Source organism: Phocoena sinus, chromosome 11 (assembly GCF_008692025.1).
Source record: "Phocoena sinus isolate mPhoSin1 chromosome 11, mPhoSin1.pri, whole genome shotgun sequence".
NCBI classification, from domain to species: Eukaryota; Metazoa; Chordata; class Mammalia; order Artiodactyla; family Phocoenidae; genus Phocoena; species Phocoena sinus.
Window position 1 is genome coordinate 4890132 of NC_045773.1, and position 18670 is coordinate 4908801.

An 18670-nucleotide genomic window follows, 5' to 3' on the forward strand; every position below is an offset into this window, starting at 1 on the left:
GAGATGGACAGACATTACCCACGTAGGAACCACACTCTAGAAAAGCTAGAGGAAACAATGATCCTATTAAAAATTTTTTAAATGCTCAAAAAAGCTTACTTCAATGAAGAGAGTAAAATAAAGTTTGGTTTGATGGCTACAATTAACCAAAGCACCAAAAGTAGCAAAGACCAGAATAACTCAATTCAGTAAATTCTTAACACTTGGGAAATCTTAATCATAAGATTTAGCTATTGAAATTACTGTACTTGGGGGTTCTTACTAAGTTTGCCAAGGTTCCATAAACACGACCTAAGGCAACACAGGCTTGGATGGTACCAGTCCTAACATATATTTTGGAGAATATACAAAGTTCTAATATAGATGAAAAAAATCTCAATATCATGTTCCTAACAACAAATCCTTTCTATCAATCTGAAACTGCAAGTGAATGGATTAAGCTACCTTGAAAGAAAATTAACAGTAATTTCTATTACTTCCAGTTTTTCAGTGTGAGGACCCATTAATCTGATGGACCTTGTGACCCATCAGACAAGGCAGTCTGAGGACAGTTCATTTACATCCACAGTCGTAAATAAGACTAAGATTTGGGAATACCCAAAATAAAGGAGAAAAAGTTTAGAACTACGCTTAGAGCAAATAAAGATGTTAAACTGTAAAGAGCAATATGGTAGGACAAGGGAGATAAAAGCAGATCAAGTGAACAGTTAAAGTAAATGTTGGGACATGAAGGACCTATTGGAGGAATTCAGGATAGGGCGACTTTCCACCACAAAGTATAATAAATATATAAGGCTTGTATAGTCTTTTAAAGTGCCCAAAGCGTTTTTCCATATATTATTTATTTAATCTTGAGAGGTAAGAATTATTTCCATTTTATTGAAAACTGAGGCTCAAGGAAGGTATGTGACTCGGCCAAGATCAGTTGACCAGGAAGTAAAATCTGAACTTAAAAAATTTCATACAAATCAACAAACATTTGTTGGGTGAACCCAGTCAAAAACTTTGCTATTTACAAGACACGGTGGGAAATACAGAGAAGTCTCAGCCTGCCCTTAAGGAATTCATATCTTGTTGGAGAAACAAGCTGCAAACAGGTGAAAAGTTAAGTAATGATTCATGATGTGAATAAGAATTCCAGCCAATGATAGACGAGGTATCACAAGGTAGCACCTGGTGACTTGCCAAATACACGGGAAAATGACTCAATTTCACAGGGACTCAGAAGAGAGTATCAAGATGGGATGGTTCATGGAAGAAATGGGATTTCAGCTACGGTTTACACATGAGCAAGATGTAGATAAGACGAGAGCATGCCTCCTGAAAAACAGCGACCACGTATCTATAGCCTATAAAGCTATGGATATATCTATTCATAGCTATGTCAGAGAACCACAATTACTGTATGGATAAACACTATTTTTGTCTGACCCACTGAAGAATGGACTAATGATGCATGAATGAACACCTGGACAGGAAGTGAGGAGCATTCTAGACAAGGGGAAAGAGCAGAAGTCTGTCTGGGAGAGAGTGAATGCAAACATTATCGTGTTGTACAGGAGTATGGTAAGTGGCTTATCCAAGGTTACATAGTTAGAGGATGTGGCAGGAGCTAGACTATAGGTCTCCTGACTTCCAGGGAGGAGTAGAGGTGTAAATGGAAAGAATACTCGCTTCAAAATGAGATAAACTTCAATTAGAATCGCAGTATCACCACGTACCGGGGTGTAACACTGGGCAAAGTACTCAACTTCTTTAAGTCTCAGTGGCCTCATTTGTAAAACAGAATTGTCGTGAGGATTGAAAGAAATAATGTATGCAAAGCACTTAGAACTGCTTGGCACAGAGTAACCACAGATATTAGTTTCCTTCTCCCCACACCACATTTTAAAGGGTATTTTAATTTATTAAAAGATTCACTTTGGTATTATTACCATTGGAAAGATCCCCTGGGCAGCTGCCTCACGACTTAGTTTACGCAAACCTGATATAGATGTAACTCTTCACATTGCTCTTTACTGCCCGCATATGCGTATCTGTAATGTCAGCAGAATGACTCTGAAATAGCCGCATTACATATGATCAAAGTGATCAAAGAGTACATATGTACAAAGAGTACAAAGAGTACATATGTTGATGAAATTAACAACGCTGAGGAATGTACTGATATACCTGCTTCTACTAGGTTAGAATTATAGAATTAAACATCCACATAAAAATAAATGCAATATAATTTTCATCAACTATCAAAAGCTCTTGAGGTACTGAAAGTTGTTCCTACACCTTTAGAAAAAATGGACAAATGCTAAGAAAAAAAAGACAGTTAAAAAGTGACTTGTTTTTAAAAGCAGCTCCCAGAGCATTTCTGGAGATCAGCTTCAATATTTTCTAGATCTTCGGTAAAATATTATTTGCTATTCAAAATGAAACTAAGACATTAAGAGTTCCTGAACCATCAATTCCGAGTTACCTAAATTCGATTTAAATTTTATTTCATCCCACAATAATTACCAAGAGAGAAAAATGGCTTACTGTGTTTAAGAAGGATTTTACATAACCAGAAATGAAAAGGGGTTTCTGGTTGACTGAGTTGACCAGAAACTCAATTTACCGAGAACAACGTACATCCCAGTTCATCAACATTTCACATGCCCACCTTCTGGAAAAAGAACTGGAAAAATGTTTAACTTGACAATTAGTAGCAGAAAACTATCTCAGCATGTAAGGTAGGTAGATACTCTGTGGAACTAATCATTTGACTTTTCTATCAGAGGGCAGACCCCTGGGTCCTGGCCCTTCTTCCACTGTTTCTCTTCTTTTTGGCTCCTGAGATACCAAAGGTCCTACCAAGAAAACTGGTTCTCCCTCAAGGCTCTTCATTCTTCCAATTCTCTACGCTCTCCCCTCAGCAATCTCATTACAGAAGGCTTCAAAGATCAAGGATATACTGAGACCAAATCTCTATCTCTGTCCTTGTGGCCTCTTGTGTGCCTCAGGCCTATGTACAAATATCTATTTGATATGTCCATTGAAATATGTCACAGGCAACTCAAACTCAACAGGTCCAAGACTGCATCTATCACCTATCCCCAGAACTGGTCTTCTTCAGTGAGCCTTACCTTCGTAAATGGCCCCACCAGTCTCCCAGCTGATCATGCCAAATCACGAAAGGGAGTCATGACAGCCTGTTCTTACACCCACATCCGGTCGGTCACCACGTCCTTCTGATTCTACCTGGTAAGTACATTCAGCCACTTCTCTCAGCCCTCTCTGCTATCAATCCCAGTCCAAACTACTCTCACCTCTTTCACACATTACTTCCCACCTGGTCTCCCTAAATCGGCTCTTATCTCCTCTCCAATCAATTCTGCAACTTTAGCCAGAGTGACCTCTTAAAGTTCAAATCAGATTATGTCACTCCGCTGTTTAAAATCTGTATTGACTCCTGACTGTCTGAAATCCAAGCCGCTTTGAATAATCCCTGTTTACCTCTGAAGCCTCTTCCCAGTCCTTTTCTCGAGTTAAACTATGCTTTTCTCCACTCAGAGCCTTCACACATAATTTCCTCTGTAACATCGTTTTTTCTCTCAGCTGACTCCTTTCTTAAGCGGGCTCCTGTTCTCTCTTTGATTATCAGCATAAAAATTACTTCCCCAAACCCTTAGATCAGGCGAAATCACCCTGGAATCATTCCAAACAACTCATTACCCTTTTCCTCCCTCGTAGCACTCATCGTTTTAGTTATTACTTGCTCATTGTCTGCCTACATTATAAACCCACTGAAGACATGATCCCTGCAGCATCCCCATATGAGCACAACGAACTGGACTAAAGACTCGAGTTTCGGTATTGGTTGGTCTTATTAACTTGCTGTGTTATTCTGGGAAGTCAGTTAACTTCTCCAGGCCTCCTTTGTAAAAGGCGAGGAGTTGAATTTGATCAGAGTTTCTTAAGCATCATTAATGTGTGGGTCCATTTTAAAGGCAGAAAAAAATTTTACAGACCTGCCAAGGTTGTGTCCTCAGACTCCCCAGAGGTCCTCTATCCCCAAGTTGAGAAAACTAATGTAAGAAACCAGGGAAATGTCCTTGAATTGTGAAATCTGGGCTTTTTTTTTATAAAGACCTTTTAGATTACTGTTGATATAACAATGCAATATTTCTTTTTTACTTTTTTTTTTTTAAAGCAATGGGATGCTTTGTGTGTCTGTGTGTGTTTAATACATTTATTTAATTTTGGCCGTGTTGGGTCTTCGTAGCTGTGCGCGGGCTTTCTCTAGTTGCAGCGAGTGGGGATTACTCTTCGTTGCAATGCGTGGGCTTCTCATTGCAGTGGCTTCTCTTGCTGCGGAGCACAGGCTCTAGGTGCGCGAGCTTCAGTAGTTGTGGCACACGGGCTCAGCAGTTGTGGCTCTTGGGCTCTAGAGTGCAGGCTCAGTAGTTGTGGCGCGTGGGCTTAGTTGCTCCGCGGCATGTGGGATATTCCTGGACCAGGGCTCGAACCCGTGTCCCCTGCATTGGCAGGCAGATTCATAACCACTGAGCCACCAGGGAAGCCCCTAATGCAATATTTTTAAATTCTGAAATTCTATAAGCCCAAGAATATATTTGTTGATCCCCAAAAATCTGTGGATCCCAGTTTGAGAAAGAGATGGTCTCTTCCAGGTCTAAAATTAAATCATTCTAGGAAAGTAGATGTTTATTTTCCTGAGTACTTCTTAGTGAATCATTCCCTACATGTGGGCTCATTAAACTGCGATTTGGGAGAGAATACAAGGAATTCCGTAACATCAAATCATGTAGAAAAATTCTTTCATTTTAAGAGAGACAGATTCTCAGGTACTAATTCTGGCAGCAGGATGAGAAGCATTCAACCTTAATTCCACATATGTGGCAATGAAAGGCAGATATAAAGCATTTCTCTGAGCTCAAATGAAATGATCTTTTTGATTACATAAAGAAGTGTGTAAGAAAATAAAAAGTGAGAGAAGAACAATAAAAAGGCAAAAAGCTAACAGCTCAACTAAAAAATGGGCAAAGGACTTGAATAGACCTTTCTCCAAGGACACACCGCTGTCCAGTAAGCACCTGAAAAGATGCTCGACGTCATTAGTCATCTGGGAAACGCAAATCGAAACCACAATGAGCGATCACTTACACCTACTAGGATAGCGATAATAAAAAAAAGATGGAATGTAACAAGCGTTAGGATGTGGAAACTGGGACCCTTGTACATTGCTGGTGAGAATGTAAAAAAGTACAGTAGCTGTGGAAACAGTATGGCAGTTCTTCAAAAGGTTAAATGCAAAATTACCATATATGCCAGCAATTCTACACCTAGGTATGTATACCCCAAATAATTGAAAACAGAGATTCAAAAAGATACTTGAACGGTCACTGCAGCATTACTCACAATAGCCAAAAGGTGGAAACAACCCAAGTGTCCATTAACAGATTAAAACAAAATGTGTTATATACATGCAATGGAGTATAATTCAGCCATAAAACGGAGTTCTTGATACATGTTCTAACACGGATGAACTTTGAAAACACTGTGCTAAGTGAAAAAAGCCATATACCAAAGGACAAATATTGTATGATCCCACATAACTGGAATAGGCAAGTCCATAGGGACAGAAAGTAGAATAGAGAACCATGGGCTGAGGGATGGGTGATGAGGTGTTAATTGTTTAATGGGCAAAGAGTTTCTGTTTGAGGTGATGAAGAAGTTTTGGATACAGATAGGGCTGTTGGTCGCACAGCACTGTGAATGTAATTAATGTCGCTGAATTGTATACTTAAAATTGGTTAAAATGTCAAAATCTTGTTACATAGATATTTACCATGATAAATAAAAAGTGAAAGAAGATGGGCAGCTTGTCATTTACTGAGCGGACATCTAAATTGCTAAACTGTTAATGATCTAATAGAGATATGAAATACATAACACATTGTTTTAATAGGAAAACTTGTTCTACAGTCAAGGACCTCAAGAACTATGAGTAAGAAGTGTATGATTAATCCCCTATTCTACCTGCTTCTTTTGGAACTATGGAGGTCTCCGTAACTGGTTTATACCTATCAAGTAGTACAAACTTTGCTCAAGTTAATTATTAATCATCCTTAGCGATGAATGTTAAAGGCTTCAAGGATAACTGAAAAACGGTGAACTATAAATCTAAATATTCTGATTTCCTATTACCCTTTTTATCCCATTCTAGCAGAGGTGATAATAAATGATTAAGTGGCTATCAGAATCCAGGAGAGAAAGGTTAGAGCACGACTGTTCTCCCCTGTAGGTTCTAAGAGCAGAAAATAATACTATTTATTCCTATTTTTACCTTACAGTGTTTTGCAAGAAACAGCAGAGCTTTGCCAGGGCTATTTAGATGCTAAAGAATTATTTTTACTTGTTCAGTTTGTTTTGCTTTGTTTTTAAACTTGATGAGTGATTCTGACAGAAGCAAGTGCCATTCTTGGCTGAAAGACCCTGGGATTTTAACATCTCTTTTATGACATGAATATATGTTTCAAAGGACTTTGCCAAATGTAACTCAACTGTACTGTGAACAGTGACCTCTTACTACCTCTTCGGACTTCGGGTCTGAGACCTTTCTCGACAGAGCCAGAAAAGCATGCACGCCAGCTGCCATCTTACGTGCTCTGCTGTGGTCCTTGTCCTTTGATTTGGGCTCCTCAGTCTGTTAAAAAACTTGCCAAGTAAGTAGAAAGAGAAGTATCTTTAGTTTTTCTCAGGCTGTTTGGAATTAAACCCCTGAGTGCAGAAAGGTGACATCTATTCATAATAAATATTCTGTTCTTCGTGGCTTCCCTTCCCTGACTTCTTACTGAATGCCCAGAGGCCAGGTTCTTGAATTGCCTAAATATAAACAAAATGCTTGTTTCCTGACGGAGACCTCATCTGCCAAGATTCCACTCAGTCTACTGATTTATAGGTGGTTCTAACTCTCTAAGTCCAGAAGATTGTAGCAGGAGTGGTGACACTGCCTATGTTCAGGCAAACAGAACGGCTAAAATAAAATCAACAGCAGTCCAAAGAGGAAGAAGCAAATTGGGTTAAAACATCCAGTTTCCTTCTCTTTTACCACTTGATTCTTTTCACTCTACCTCTCATATTTCAAATTACAAGATAACCTCTTTCAACACAACTTGTTCGTATACCACAGTAAATTGGTCACTCAAAATAAGAGGGTGAGAGTGCATATTTTGAAAAAAATACTTAAAGCTGAACAAACTTTTAAGGAGAAATAAAAATCAATCTTCCTTCATGTTCACGTTTTCATAGGATGGCTGATTCTATAATCTATGCTACTTACTATCTTGACTCAAAACCCAAGATAACTGTAAAGCTTCCACTGATCATTCAATTTTTGGATACTTGGTTATCTTGCCCAATATTCCAGTTTCTACCCAAGAATCAAACAGCCATTTATTAAAGTCAGCATTTTCATGTATCCCATGGAAACAAATAGTCTTAATCTCTACCTCAGGGAAAGGGAAGAGCAACGACAATCTGCAGACTTGAAGCTTGGTAATGAAAGGGAGTCAGATATCTTCAGGTCACCAGATCGCTGAAGACAGAGTCGGCTAACAGTGAAATGTCAGCTCTGGTTTTAATTCCTACCAGAGAGATAAGAATCAGTAATTCCCAAAGTAGTACTAAGTAAAACTGATAATATTCTGGAAAGTAGTATAAAGTCTATAAAAGTATGCATTTGGAAAAAATATTGCTGCAGTCAATCTTCGCATTGAAGTACATTAGCCAGAGATATTTCTGTTGATTTTGTTACAGCTGCAACTTTTCCAATGTATGAAGCATTAAAGTTACAAACTGGCTTGCTGGTTGAGTGGTCTGGAAAAAGTATATTCTGTCTCACTGGACTGCTGTAAATTTAAATCCATTTCTTCTATTTCTCAGCTCATTTTGGCAGAATACTTCTAGCTAAAAGTGTAATAAACTATATTGTCATACTTCAGGGTTTTTACAACTCCATCTACCATATTTGGGAGTGTGTTGGGGGGAGCAAGAACTCATAAGGAAGTAAAGGGTATTATGGTGACATTTTGTAACCTTTAGCTAGCTAGGGACAACTGAAATCATGTGTTTAAGATGGGACGCATTACTAACTTGGGATGATTTCTCGTGGCTTTTTTTTTTTTTTCTTACACCAGCATCACTACATTTGTTCAGGAATAGATTTCTGTTTTTCTTTAAATCATTTTCCCTCCATAATATAAAACACGATTCCTTTTAATAAAGGCAATATTCTTGGTAAAATTTAAACTGAAAAAAGATGGGAAACTAGATTACTAATTAATTTGGAAGTTTCTACAAAAGATAATTTTGAAAAACGCTAAGACTTCCATTAACTGTCAGTCAAATCACCTAGTTCCCTTTCTACAAAAAACCAACATAGTAACCAAATGAAAAAAACAATTAAAATGATATAGATACATTGAAAAGTGACTATCTTGACATAATTAACACACCCCTGAATTGTCATGGAGGAGAAGGGAGACGAAAGGGGAGAAAAAGCATGGGAAGCCTATATAGTGGCAACACTTTATTTTGTAATTCAACTTTCATTCATTTAATATGTATTTATTGAGTTGTTATTATGTATCAAGCATTATGCTCAATGCTGAGGACATAGCAGAGAATAGGATAGAGGTCCTTGCCTGCAAGAGTTTACAGTTGGTAACACACTGGCATTCTAATAACTTTTAATAAGGGGGAAAAGGGATACAGGCAGAAATTTTAAATTGAGGACTTAAAATTCCAAGCATTTCCTTTGTAACTCTAATTTTAATTATTCCTACAAGTTCCTTTGATATATAAAGCTACATGATTGCCCTCTCTGTGAACAGATCAAGGCTGTCGCGTTCCACAATGCTTAGAAAATTAAGTATTGGAAGGGTCCTTAGAGACCCATTTGTCTTCTCTATCCTAATCTGTCAACGTATGGGAAAACTGAGGCCAGAAGAGGGGAAGTGATTGATTAAGGTCTTGTATCCACCATGTCTATTTTTATGTGCTTTTTTCCAAGTAAGTTATAACTTTGGAGGTATCATTACAACTAGTGCTTTTAAAAAATCTATGTTTAGAAAACAAACTTATGGTTACCAAAGAGGAAAGGCGAGGGTGGGAAGGGATAAATTAGGAGTTTGGGATTAACATATACACACTACTATATACAAAACAGATAACCAACAAGGACCCACTGTATAGCACAGGGAACTATACTCAGTATTTTGTAATAACCTATAAGGGAAAAGAATCTGAAAAGGAATATATATATGTATAACTGAATCACTTTGCTGTACACCTGAAACCAACACAACATTGTAAATCAACTACGCTTCAATTAAAAATAAATAACTGGGTTTCCCCGGTGGCGCAGTAGTTAAGAATCTGCCTGCCAATGCAGGGGACACAGGTTCAAGGCCTGGTCCAGGAAGATCCCACGTGCCACGGAGCAACTAAGCCCGTGCACCACAACTACTGAGCCTGTGCTCCAGAGCCGGCGAGCCACAACTACTGAAGCTCACGCGCTTAGAGCCCGTGCTCCGCAACAAGAGAAGCCACGGCAATGAGAAGCCCGTAGGCAGCAACAAAGACCCAACGCGGCCAAAAATAGATAAGTAAATTTAATTAAAAAAATATTCTTTAATAAATCAGTAACTAAATAGGGGACTTCCCTGGTGGTCCAGTGGTTAAGACTCCGCACTCCCAACACAGGGGGCCTGGGTTCGATCCCTGATCCCTGATGGGAGAACTAAGATCCCACATGCCGTGTGGCACGGCCAAAAAATTAAATAAATAAATAGGAAAAAATAAGTAAATTAAAAAAAAAAATCTTTGTCTGACACCTTTTTCCTTTACCCTTCTTCTGGTCTCCACTGTGACACTAACCTCCAACCGTGGTGGAAGCAGTCTTTTCTCACAGGGTCTGCCTCTTCTTAAGGTCTTTTCTGAGGCCTCAGCCCTGTACTGCCTCCTCCCTGATTTGCACTCTTCCCTCCCTTCCTTGATTCAGCTTTTCTAGGAGAGCTGTCCTATTGGCTGCCCCAGTCCTCAGTGGCCTAAAATCACTCCCTCCATTCATACACCTCCTATGACCTTCTAACCTCCCCAAATACCCATTCCTCCCACTGTACTTAACCTATAATCTTAAACAATGATCTCCTCCTTGCAGCTGTTAATGGAATTACTCCTTTTTTCATTCTTCTTGACAGTTCACTGCCATTTTACAATATTTCAGTAAAAAAAAAAATATGTGAGCTTGGGAGTCAGAAGGATCTCAGTTTAAATTATATTCCTCCTGGCACTGGCAGTATGCCCTTAGACACGTTATTTCACCTGCTAAACTTCACTTTATTCATCTGTAAAATGGGGGTAATCATAATTCCTATGCGACAGGGTTGCTTTGAGGATGAAATAAGATTGTATACCTGAAGTTGCTCACCCAATGCCCGGTCCATAGGAGGCACTAAGGGTTGTGTTCTTTTCCTCTCCTTCAAGCTCTACTCGTTTGGCAGTGATGACCCGATCTACTCTTGCCACTCTCTCATCTTCCCCTTTTAAACTTGACCTGTGTGCTGCTTCCTGAGAAGCATTCTTCACTCTACGCTCATGACACCCAAAACCACGTGTCTCGTTCTGGCCTCCGAAACGAGGTTCAGTCCCGAATCTTCACCTCTCTCTAGGGCTTACTGAGATACTCCACCTTCACTTCAAATTCAGCAAGTCTGAAATCAACCTCATCTTTCTTCCCCCAAACAGAGTCCCTCTCCCATATTTCTTCCACCTCTCTATACATCAGCCTGGAGTTCATTTTTGACTCTTCTTTTTCTTTCATCCTCTTTATTTTTTATTCACTCACCAAATCTCACATTATCAAAATATCGCTTTCACTTGTCCCATCCAAACGGAGCTTCTGTCACACCACTTCCCTCTCCCCAAATCTTCAAGTTCCCCAATGCCTCCTAGACGAAGTCCAAGTTCCTCGCTCTAGCCTTTGTATCCTGCCAAGCTCAGCCCTCTTCCCCTCTTACGTGAACCTCCCACTGACTCTAGAGTACAGTGTGCCCCCGACATCCTGAGATTCCTGCCCCATGATGTTCCTCGTGTTTAAAATTTCCAGCTCTTCCTCCTCATGTTTCCGCATCCACACTTCCGGGGTTCAGCTCAGGTGCAAGCACTTCGTGAAACAACCACTGAGTATTCCAGCTCTGCAGATGTGCTTTCTTCTGTGAACTTGCACTACACGTTTTCCCTCAAACACACATCACCCCAGCTCTGTGATTTAATTCTTTCATGTGGTCTGTGTTGGTATTGCCCTTGAAACGAGACTGTGAGGGAGGAATGGCCTAATTCCACTTTGTCTAGAACAGGGCTGGATATAGAAAAGCGGCTTGGAAATACTTGTTTAATAAACAACATATACAAATAGGAACCGCAACAACAGTAAAACCTCCGTACGAATAACGGTTGTAGCAGCCCCGCTTCAAATGCTATAGAAGATTGAAAGGCCATAACAAGTCTGTGAGCTGAATATTCCTCATCCCTGAATTACACAGGCAAAAAGTAGCTGATAAGGTATCTACGTGCTTTTATGGACTCATTTTCAATATCTGCAAAAAAATTAAAAAATGAAAGGCGGAGGAGGAGTTGAGGAAGAAGGAGGAGGAGGGGATGGGGGGAGACGAGAGGAGAAGCAGCAGTGGCAGTCCCCACCTATGCAGAAGTTAAATCTACAGAATTGTAAAATACATATTATATCACAGAATTTTCTTACTTCAATTTTCCATCATGTTTTGCATCTCTCATTGGTAAATTTAAAAATAACATTTAGGCAAGAATGCTAATAGCATTATGCTTAATTAGCAGACATAAAAGTACATCTGAATCATTTAATGTTAATTACATTATAATTGTAACACTTGCATAATCCTTGCTAGGAACTGTTTTAAGTGCTAGGGACACCCAGAAGATAGTCTCTGTCTTCAAGAAGCTCACTCCAGGGACTTCCCTGGTCGTGCAGTGGTTAGGAATCCGCCTGCCAATGCAGGGGACACGGGTTCGAGCCCTGGTCTGGGAAGATCCCACACGCCGCATAGCAACTAAGCCCGTGCACCACAACTACCGAGCCTGCGAGCCACAACGACTGAGCCCGTGTGCCACAATTAATGAAGCCCGCGTGCCTAGAGCCTGTGCTCCGCGACAAGAGAAGCCACCGCAATGAGAAGCCCATGCACCACAAAGAGTAGCCCCCGCTCACCAGAACTAGAGAAATGTCGCACGCAGCAACAAAGACCCAACACGGCCAAAAATAAATAAATAAAATAAATACGTTTATATAAAAAAAAACAAAATAAGACTAAATTAAGAGAAAGATTAAAAAAAAAAAAAAAGAAGCTCACTCCATAAAACTAACTACAAAAGCAACAATAATCCAATACGATAATTGGTACATTCCAGGCATGAACCCAATGCTGTGAGGGGAACACTGATGAGCCATCTGGAGTGGCCGAGCCCTAATATCCATGATGCAAATGGAGGCAGTGAGACCGAGAGGGTAGGTCGAGGTAGACCACGAAGTCTGTAATGCTCCCAGGAAGTGGGGTGAAATGCAAACACAGTGTTTGAGAAAGAACTCTGTCTACTTGGAGGATGAAATGGAAATGGTGCATTGAGTCGGACAGACAATTTGCAATAACTCAGGTGAGGAATAAGGAAAATCTGAACTAAGACAACATCGATGGAAACTACAAAGTTGGAAAAACAAATTTATAATAGCAGCAATCAGTAGGTTCACACATAAAGATTTTTTCCCCAATACAGCAGGGAGCAGAAGTGTTCAAAGAATTTATTCTCCTTAGACTCTTACTTGCTGTTGCTATCACTATTATTCCAAAGTCTGATGGATGAAAGGATGAGAATAGTTACTCCACATATTGAGGATACAAGTTGGCAACATTGTTAACTTTCACTCATGACTTAGGGTGAAAGTCAAGTCACCTCATCACATTCCAGCCACCACTCATCCCAGTTCTTAAAAGGATGTGAACTTAAAGGAAGTTAGTCTCCTTTGTGGGACTGCTTCCAATAAGCACTTTTTCTGGTGAATGTGGGATAGGGTACAGATCTGTTACATTTCACCCTTTTCATGTAGGTGCATAAAATAAAAATTTAGAAATGAATTAGCACAGTGAAAGAGCTTAATGCCTTTCCTGAACAAAGATATTACAGAGATATTGAATAGTTGCAGAGATTCTTTGAACATATGCCATATCACACAGATAAGCATTTTATTTCCTCATTTGGAAAAGATGAAAACTCAAGGCAATGATTATAGTAATATCTTAAAGATATACAGTACTATAAAAATGTTCTAAGCACTGTATATATTTAATCTTACTTGGTCCTCACAATCAATATCTTAACAGGTAAGGAAATTGAGGTCCAGAATATTTAAGCGATTGCCAATTAACAGAAAAGGACAGACTACAACCCAAGTGTCCTGATGTTCAGGCGTCAACTTTCAGGCGTCCTGGAAGCAGCAACTCTCTCTAGAATTAGGGTTCTTCCAAAGTATAACGGGAGGTCAGGGCTGGCAAAATCACTTTCTCTGTTTGTATATAATTATTATAATACTTCCTAAATAATACTCCTTGTAGTTTCAGTGAAAGTAACAAAAAGCATTTTGTGGTTTATTATTCATGCTAGATTTCTCTGGATATTCAAAATGGATTACTAAAAAAAATTAGGTCTTGTCAATTGTACTCATTCTTCAGTGGTTATTTCTGTACACAAAAGTGCTCTCGATTTTATGATGCTATCTGGAAGAAGTTCAACAACACATTGTTAATATTCTACTGCTACAAAATAATTTTAAAGCTCCATGGGAATTTAGATTTGCACAAGTTATTAGGATGTGACCTTTCCCTTAGATTTCTTATTTTAGGATCAACTTAACATGGTATTTCCCCAGTGGGAACTGTTGTACTTCCTTCGCAGATAAGAAAAATAGCAATCACAAATTATAGTGAGTAAACTTAGGGAAACATATATTTCTGTGATGCAGATGAAACTGGAATCATAAAAGGGGGGCCACACGACGTACTCCTTGGGTTTGAGAGGAAAGCCAAGTGGCTTGCTAACAAAAGAAAACAAGTCATGCCATTATGGTATTTCCCTGAAATTTATACCTAATTGTTTGTCCCAGCTACCAAGTCTTATGACTTTTAAAGATTATTGAAGATGTTTACGTCACTAAATTTCCTATGTCCTGTCTACTGGGAGTATAAAAGGTTAAAAATATCAAGCTTTTAATAATTTAAATGATTTCAGATCACAGGATCTGGACTGAAGGACAAGGAGTTCATAAGTGTGAAGAAAAAAAAAATCAAAACAACAACTAGAATAACACAGAGATCACAGTTGCTTCACATTATGGTCCATGGAATAATAGTGGCCTCCAATGTTTGAGCTCTTACTATACGATACTGTGGCAGAATTTATGCACATTATTGGTAACATATGAGTTACTGGGAGTATCCAAAGAATCGAGCATACTACAGCTAGGACTGCAGAGCTCATTATTGGCAATTTTTTTTAAAAAGGTAAACAAAATCATCGAAGGAGAGATTAGGAAGATGTACACTTTTCCTGCCAAAATCAATAATTCTACACACTGTTAGTTCATGAAAACATTAAAATTAAGAAATTACAAAAAGATTAAAATTTTTTTTTCTCTTATGAGAATGAAAGTGCGGTTATAAATGAAAATCAAGTAATCGCCAAAAGTAATTTTTTGTATCCTCTTCTATCAGACATTTGTACAGTAGGTTTTAATAAAATTACTACTCGAGAACAAACACTGCTTTATTGAAATTATTACTCAAGAGTCTCAAATAATCAAACCCCTCCCCCACCATGCATTCTTCAGTTTAACAAACTGTTAATATCACAGAAGTTCTTTTAAGCTTAATTTTTAGGAATTAACCCCTCTACATTTTATAACAGTGACTCATGTTTTTAAGTAAAGATAGTACTCATTGTGATCGACTTACATGTTTTTCCAGAAGATATTTATTATACAGTTTAGACACAGCTAGGTTTTAAAATATTGCTTTTGAATGAAAAGATACTTTAGAAATCATTTATCACAATCCCTTAGTTTTATAGACAGTGAGGGTCAGGGATAGCTGTGTATTTACTTTCTCAAATACCACATACACATATTTAAAAATCTATGTATATGTATTAAGAACTGGAAGGCAACTTGTAGAAATTAAAATAGTTTCAATAAGGATGTTAAGATTATAGATAATTTTTTTGTTTAAAATGTTTATTGTTGTTATTACGTTGCTTATTTGATAGCAAAAAATACAATACACTGCATTGTAGTTAAAAGCTGTAATCTCTATTTCATGTCATTAACTGTAACACTTAACCCCCAAATGAAAGTTCAGAATAAAAAGGAAAAACAAACACCCCTAATCTTTTTTCTATTCATTGTACATTTTAACCATATGATTTTGCATTTTAAAATTTTCTCTTATCATTGTATCTTTATTCTAAAATTACTATTCACCTCAAATATTTAAACCACAAATTATAAATATTTGATTGAAATAAATCCTTTAACAAAATTGATTTGTATCCTTCTCTCTGGATGTGCTACTTTGTTAAACCTTCATTTTTGCAAGCAATCATTCCTTTATAACAACTAGCAACATGCAGACTTAAAGGCCATAGGGACCTGCAGCACAGGTTTTAAATTTGATTTAAATTTGGTATAGCCTCAAGAAATAATCTGCAATTTCATTGCAACCAAGTTGTTTTTTTCCTAACCCAAAACATAAACAACACCCCCATCACAATCCAAAAAACCAAAAACTAGCCATATTATGCTAATATCTAAACAACTGGTGAAAACTCCTCACTCTCCACCCTCATTCCGCTGTCAAACACACAGAGCCAGAGCTAAATGATAATAGATTTAAATGAACAGAAATCATTTAAACATACGCTTTGGAAATATGTTTTTGTTCATTTTGCTACTAATATATCCTCAAAGCAATGTGAAATGCCATAAAAATGAATAATGCAGGAGTAATATAGTTGCTCAGACCCTTTAACATAGAAACTCCTCTTAAAGCAATTTATCTGAAGAAAATGATTTTTTAAAAAGTGAAATACATGCATGAAGATATTCACTATATGTAACTGTGTAAAGAATAAACAGTAATTGTATAATAATAAAAACTTAGAAGCCACCTGAAAACTGGCTTAGTAAATTCTGTGATATCACTAATATGGACTACTGTGTTGCCAATATGACATCTGAAAGCCAGGTAAAAAGGAACAAAGACATGTAATCTAACAGTGAAAGAAGCAGAAATGCTACATATACTGTAACTGTTAGCAATTAAAACATGTATACAGGTCAACCAGAACTGAAACTATACAGAAGTTAGAATAGTAGTTTATGTGTGATTAAGTGTGGTCTTTTTATTTTAAAAGATATTTTCACAGCTTTTCAGTAACAAAAACGTCTTAAAAGAATTTAATGTAAAATGAAACAAACGCAAGGGCCCAAATTCAAAGTCATTTATCTGTCCTAGTTCCTAATCTTACTTCTGTTTGTACCACCTCCCCACCTTTAGTATTTTAGAACCCTATCTATGTTCCAGTCCTGCAGCCTTGAATTCATACACAGCAGCATAGCTAAGCAGAGAGCTTATTTACAGAGGGCAGGCCTGAACTCTGCATGTGAGCACATACAGAAAACGATAAAGATCGTCGTGTCCTATTAGTAATTTACAGAATTGTGATTTGCTCCACCCAGTACACCTATAATTGAATTCCTCAGCCATAAAATCATTGGGACCAAACAAGTTCAGATATCTTTTATCTAAGCCCTTTTTTTCTCCCTTACCATCAGTTAACATATTTCTTATGGGGCTTTTCTTCTTTTTATAGATTCATTTGTCTTAGTTATAAATTAACCCACAAGCAACTCTCCCAGCCACCCAGCTCTACTGTTTCCTGTGTACCAGGTTCCTTGCTACTTGCACTATTTATGATATAGGGGCCATTTAAACTGCCGGTTGGTAAAGGATGTCCAGGAAATCATCTCTAGATTTTTAAAAAAGATTCCTCCTAAGGAGAAATGCCCCCAAGCAGAGATTTTCCTCAGAGCTGGGCACCCTGGAAAGAAATGGAATGGAACTGCTGAAGACTTCTATTTCTTTTTCACTTCTTAAAATTGTGGTAAAAGATACATTACATAAAAATTGACCATTTTAAGCATTTAAAAATGTACAGTTCTGTGGCATTAAGTACCTTCAGACTGCTGTGCATCCATCACTACCATCCAGAACTTTTTCATCTTCCCAAACTGAAACTACGTTCCCTTGAAACACTAACTCCCCATCCCCCACTCCTCCCAGCTCCTGGTCACCACAACCCTACTTGCTGTCTCTATGAATCTGACTATTTTAGATGCCACTTCTGTTTTTTCTTGTTTCGCCTAAAGTGAGTGAACTGGTGTAGTTTCCAAAATTGGTTGAACACATAAGAGAGTTGCCGGCAAAAACCCTTCAGGAAAGTTTCCAAAATTGGTTGAACACGTAAGAGAGTTGCCGGCAAAAACCCTTAAGACTTAGCATTTTGTTTCTCATGCCCAAACGCTTGAATTCAGACCAAACACTCATTTCCAGACGCCAGAGTACATACTTGCCCCTTACTTGGTCTTTCAAGAGTTTGGTCTTTTGATATACATATATTTTTAAAATTTAAACTGATTTTTCAAAGCAAACTTAATACAGCTATTGATTTCCTTTAAGAATCAAAGTTCCCTTAGTACTGCTTATATTCACAGAATTCCCAGACATTTTACCTGAAAACAGCATGACCTTCTCTCATCTTCACCATTCAAATACAAGGCTACTAATTCTAAGTGCTTGTTCAAATGTTGTCCTGGGTGAAGAAGACTGGTGGACCAAGAGATCATTAATGAAATCTAAAGACTTGGTTTGAACACTGAAACCACACCCTGACCGTCACCAACTAAAAATTTTGCTCAGAGGTGCTCTGTGAGGACTCAGAGCCTAGTGGGGTTTTTTTCCCCACTCACAGGTTTTCTGGGGGCTGGAAGTGAGTGGCTGCAGAACTAAGTGGAGAGCAAACCTGTGGAGGTGAGGATGGCTCTGTGTATGGACAGAAACATAGCTCAAGAAACAGCTCAAGGAGTATCCTTCATGAGAAGAATGTTCTAAGGTTGGCAAACAAACAGAAACTCACTCTAAAAATCAGTAAAAGTCTAACGAGAATGATTACTGAGTGACTCCAATATAACTTTTAAAGAACTTTTCATCTTGAAATAATTTGAGGTTTACAGAAAAGTTGCAAAGATACTCGAGACAATTCCCACGTCACTTTCACCGGGCTTCCTACTGTTAACATTTTACAACCACAGCCCAATGAGGAAAACTAATAAATGAAAACTGGCACACTACTATAAACGGCTTTATCTGGATTTCACCAGTTTTTCCACTCATGCCCTTTCTCAGTTCCAGGACCCAATCCAGGATCCCACATTGCATTTTGTTGCCATTGCTCCTTATCTCCTCCAGTTCCG

The 18670-nt window shown here is 38.2% G+C and overlaps 1 protein-coding gene across 5 annotated transcripts in view; it reads right to left on the reverse strand.

Moving 5' to 3' along the window:
• Positions 1-18670, reverse strand: part of PPARG (peroxisome proliferator activated receptor gamma) — a 137745-nt gene that overhangs the window by 93441 nt on the left and 25634 nt on the right. Inside the window, exon 1 of one of the 5 annotated variants that reach the window (XM_032650117.1) lies at positions 7506-7625. The exons of the other annotated variants lie outside the window; for them this stretch is intronic. The gene's annotated coding sequence lies outside the window, so the exon portion shown is untranslated. Of the gene's footprint in view, positions 1-7505; positions 7626-18670 lie in introns of those variants that run through there. 5 annotated transcript variants of the gene reach the window in all.